Here is a 5,664-nt window from a genome sequence, read left to right as displayed (position 1 = left end):
TATGTATATGTATATGTATATGTATATGTATATGTATATGTATATGTATATGTAGTCCTCAGGTTGTATTCCTTAAATATATATATATGTAATTCCTTAAATATATAATTTTAATACAAAATTTTTAAAAGATTGCTTTAATAAACATTTACAATAACATCAAGAAATATAAACCACATAGCGAAGATATGAAAACCAGCCAGGCTCGGCCTCAAATGCCAGCACTTTGGAAGGCTGTGGCAGGAGGGTTGCTTGAGCTCAGAGGCTTGAAACTAGCCTAGGTAACATAGTGAGACCTCATCTCTACTGAAAATCAGAAAAATTATCCGGGTGTGGTGGTGTGATCCTGTAGTCCCAGGTACTCAGTAGATGAGGCCCTAGGATATCACAGGCCTGAGAATTCCATGCTGCAGTGAGCTGTGTTCGTGCCACTGTACTCCAGCCTGGGTGAAAGAGTGAGATTGTGTCTAGAAACAAAGGAAGAAAAAAGATGTGAAAGCCTATATATTGAAGACTACCAAGTATTGCTGAGAGTAGTTAAAGACCTTTGGAATAGAGAATGTTCCTCCTTGCATTTCAAGATTGCTTTTGTTTTGGGGGGACACTTGCTATTTTTTAGGAATATGGAGTTCTTCTTAGCCATTCCTGTAAAAAAAGGAATGTACTTTTTGATAGGATTGTATTGAATCTGAGGATTGCTTTGAGTTGTACTTTTATCTTCACCATGTTACAGCTTCCAACCCATGGACATACGATGTCTTTCCACTGATTTAGGTCTTCCTTAATCTTCTCGAGCAATGTTCTGTAGTCGTCTGTGTACAAGTACTGCACCTTCTGGAACAAATTTATTCCCAGGCATATTATTCTTACAGGTGCTATTATAAATGAAATCATTGTGTCAATTTTCTTCTCAGATTGTTCATTGCTAACACAACTGATTGTTTGCTGAAAGTTTGCTGAATTCACTTATTAACTCTAGTAGTGTGTGTGTCTGTGTGTGTGTCTGTGTGTGTGTGTGTGTGTGTTTGCATTTGTATGTATTATTTGGGATTTTCTATATATAGGATCACACCATCTGCAAATTGAGATAATTTTGTTTTCTGTTCAAAAATACTTTTTCTCATGTGTATTTTTGAAAGATAATTTGGCCAGGTGTAGAATTGTAGGTGACAGTTTTTCTTAAGCACTTTATTGCAAACCTCTTGTTTGTAAAGTTTACTATGAAAAATCTCATGCCATCCTTATATTTAGTGCTCTGTATGTAACATGTTCTCACCCCTTTTATTACTTTTAGGATTTCCTCCTTATCACTGGTTTTGATGGATTTGATTAAGGTGTTCCTTGGTGAAGTTTTCTTCATGTTTCTTGTTCTTAGAATAATCATATTTCTGTAATATTTGAAGTTTATTGTTTCCATGGAGCTTCTAAATCTTTCATCCAGTATGTTTTAAATATCTTTGTCTCTCTTCTCCACTACACGCCCTTCGGGGATTCCATTTAGCCCTATACTAGGGTGTTTAAAGTTTTTATGCTGATGGTCCTTTTAGTTTTCAAGTCATTTGTTACTGTGTGTTTCATTTATGTTAGTTTCAACTTCTATTCCTTCTAGTTCAATATTCTTCTCTTCTGCAATGTTTAGTCCAGTGACTTCTTCCATTTCAGACTCAGTTTTTATCTACAGAATTTGATATTTAAAAAATCTTCAACCTCTCCATTTAATTAAAATACAATTATAACTGCTCTAATGTCCTTTTCTGCTATTTCCAACATGTGTGTCAATTTCAACTGGATTATTAGATTATTCATTATGTGTCATGTTTTCCTGCTTCTTTAGCTGCTTGATATTCTTTTATTTTTATTTATTCTTTGGAAGATGGAATTTCACTCTCGTTGATCAGGCTGGAGTGCAATGGTGTGATCTCAGCTCACTGCAACTTCTGTCTCCCAGGTACACAAGCGATTCTCCTGTCTCAGCCTCCCAACTGCTCAGATTACAGGCATGCGCCACCATGCCTGGCTAATGTTTTTGTATTTAGTAGAGACGGGGTTTCACCACGCTAGTCAGGCTGGTCGTGAACTCCTGACCTCAGGTGATCAACCCGACTGCTTGATATTCTTAGATTTGATGCTGGAGCTTTGGTGTCAATGCTCAAAAGTGCCCAAAGACACCACTCGACCTCAGTGTCTATGCACACCCAAGCTTTTGCAACAGGAGAAGAAGAAAGAGCAGAGATGAGTGTGCTACAACATGCTGGTAGAAGGTACCCCAGTTGTGCTTGGGGCTTTCCTATGCCTCATGGAAAGATGTGCCTTCCTTAATTTTTCCCGTAAGAACCACCCTACTTCATACCCTGTCTCTCTGTCCAAACACCAGGACAGTCCTCTCACCAGCCTCAACCACCCAATGGATTGACAAATGTCCAAATACGATTCAGTGGAAAAGGCATTCTCTTGTCAACAAATTTTGCAGAAACAACTGGACATGCATGTCCCCAAAGGAAAAAAATTCACCTGAATCTCAATACTCACTCAAAAACTAACTCAAAATGGATTATGCAACTAAATATAAACTATAAAACCAGAGAAAGTATAGCAGAAAATATAAGACAAAATCTTCGTGACACAGAGTTAGGCAAAATGTTCTTTGTTATCAATAAACACAAACCATTAAAGAAAACATTGATAAATTCAACTTTATAAAAATTAAAAGTTTTTGCTCAACACAAGGCAGTATTAAGAGAACAAATACAAGCTGCGGACTGGGGGAAAAACAGTGGAAATCACAAATATGACAAAGGGCATGTGTGATAGTTACTTGTACGTGTCACTGTGACCAAGCACCAGGGTGCCGGGACATTTGGCCAAACATGATTCTGGTTGTGTTCCAGAGAGTGTTTCGGATACGAGTAACATTGGGATGGGCAGACTAAGTGAAGCAGATTGTCCTCCTTAATGGGGGTGGGACTCACACAATCAATCAAAGGCCAGGAGAGAATTAAGAGGCCTAATGGGAAACAAATGCTTTCCTGGGTGTCCAGCTTTCCTTCCATCTTGGGAATTTCAGCCTCCATAATCTCAGAAGCAATTTCATATATATATACACACACACATACGCATTTCATAGGTATGTGGCTAAGATTGTATTTTTAAAAGTTCAGCCATGGTGAAGCCAGTCAATGAATAAGTGTGTGTTCTATTATATGATTCCGTCTTCTTTTGTACACAATTGAAGTTCTGCATTTGAAGTAGGAGGATAGGAGAGAGCAAGGCCACCTAGGATGATAACAGCTGAATTTTTCAACATACACTTCAAAGCCCTAGGGGTTAACTTAGAGGATCAAAAATCTCACCCATAATCCTGCCCCTAAACACCAGGGCTAGGGAACACCGTGGCCCTAGCCGGGTCTGGGAGCCACATAAAGGCAGAGGGAGCAGGAAACACTATGCAAACAGAGGCCAGGACAGCAGGGAGGGGCTGTTCATGACACAACACAGGTAAAACTATCCTCAGAAAGTGAGTGTGGAGAAACACAGTTCATACCTGAGACCTGGTGGATTAGAGCACTGGCTACTGGGGAATTGAAAGGAAGGGGCTTCATCGTGCAGAAGACCAGAGGTGCCAATCTTGGAAATGCAGAACTGCTGGGAGATGGGGAGGCATGGACAGAGGAAGCATCCTCTGGAGACTCGTGCTGAAGAGAACAAGTGAATGGAGTAACTGGCAGAAATTAGAGGTCCTAGTAGGACAAAATAGAATCCCACAATGAGAACACACACCGTGTATGTCCCCCAGGGAAGACAATATCTCCTAAAAACTCAGGCACCTCATATCCAGTAATGCGATCCATGTATCAAGACCGTGAGAAAAGATTATTAAACATGCTAAACTCAGCGAGACCTGATTGCCTCGTGAGAACTCTGTTAAGGATGAGTACCACTCAGCAAGTGATGACTGTAATGTTCACTTTTGAATAGCTCATGAGCATTAATACATTTCATTGTGGATCTAAACCAAAACCAAGGTGGGGACAAGATAACAATCACAGAATGTCACTGGTATATGTTTAGGTTCAAATACTATTATGAGAAGTGGCAGGTAAAGAAGGTAGAAAAAAAAAACCACATCATATAATTGACTGTTGTATGGAAATATTTGACGTTGAAAGCTATACTTTAAAACGTATAAACTACATATTAGAAGTGTGTCTAGTTCAAAGGGGGTAAAACTATCAAAAACATTTTTAGTGCAATATTAACCCTGAGCTATACAACCCTTCCTAAATGCCAAAGGCACACACAGACACACACACACACTCACAAAGAATACAAATAACTAGAACCAAGAAATGTAGTAAATACATTCTGCTACATATGGTAAACATAGCCTACCATGTGGAAGAGATTAGAAAATAAACAGAGAGGCTGGGCGCGGTGGCTCAAGCCTGTAATTCCAGCACTTTGGGAGGCTGAGACGGGCGGATCACGAGGTCAGGAGATCGAGATCATCCTGGCTAACACGGTGAAACCCTGTCTCTACTAAAAACTACAAAAAACTAGCTGGGCGAGGTGGCGGCGCCTGTAGTCCCAGCTACCCGGGAGGCTGAGGCAGGACAATGGCATGAACCTGGGAGGCAGAGCTTGCAGTGAGCTGAGATCTGGCCACTGCACTCCAGCCTGGGTGACAGAGCGAGACTCTGTCTCAAATAAATAAATAAATAAATAAAATAAAAATAAAAATAAAATGAAATAAAATAAAATAAAATAAAATAAAATTTCAATCTGGCTCTGAGAGGAGACTCAGTATTTCCTTTATCCCCATTTACTGTGGATGCTCGGAAAGGAGTGGGAGAAGCTGGGCACCACAGCGTGTGTGCCTCACTGTTGCCCTTACCCCTGAGGGAGGGGCTGGCCAGGAGAACCTGGGACCTCCCCTCCTCTTCCTGCACCCGCCCCTCCCTAGGCCCTCACTGATGAGCCTGCCAGATGCAGAGGCTCCTTCTCTGCCTGACACTGCAGCCAGGTAGAGGCAGCTGCAGCCACAGCCCTGGGAGGGGTGGGAGATGCTGAGGCAGGTGCAGGGGCGGGGTCTGGCTCCCCTCAGTTCAGTGTGGCCTGCAGGTGCTGCCTGGAACTGTCTGGTTTGACATGGCTCCCCCCAAGGGAGCTGATGAGTGTGGGGGCCAGGAGCACTGCCTCATCAGGCATCCCCTCACCTGCACCAATGAGGAGGACATCCTGGAGCTGGGGCATTAAGATCCACAGATTGTTTTCTCCATGTTGCGAAGTGCAGGGCTTGGATTTCACGAGGCAGATGGCGAGCCAAGTCGGGTTCCACTGCGCTGCGTCCTCCATGGCAGAAAGGACCTGCCCCCCCATCACCCTGACAGTGGCTTGCCTGCCCGGAGAGCAGCCAGCTCCCAGCACAGGCTTCCCTTGTTCCTCTGTTCATCCTCTTTAAGAATCACTCAGAGCCAGACACGGTGGCTCACGCCTGTAATCCCAGCACTTTGGGAGGCCGAGGCGGGCGGATCACCTGAGGTCAGGAGTTCGAGACCAGCCTGGCCAAGGTGGGGAAACCCCATCTCTACTAAAAATACAAAAATTACCCAGGCATGATGGTGTGTGCCTGTAATCCCAGCTAGTTGGGAAGCTGAGGCAGGAGAA

This window comes from Piliocolobus tephrosceles, chromosome 1, assembly GCF_002776525.5.
Source record: "Piliocolobus tephrosceles isolate RC106 chromosome 1, ASM277652v3, whole genome shotgun sequence".
NCBI lineage: Eukaryota > Metazoa > Chordata > Mammalia > Primates > Cercopithecidae > Piliocolobus > Piliocolobus tephrosceles.
The sequence above is the reverse complement of the archived record's forward strand: the minus strand, read 5'-3'. Positions refer to the sequence as shown.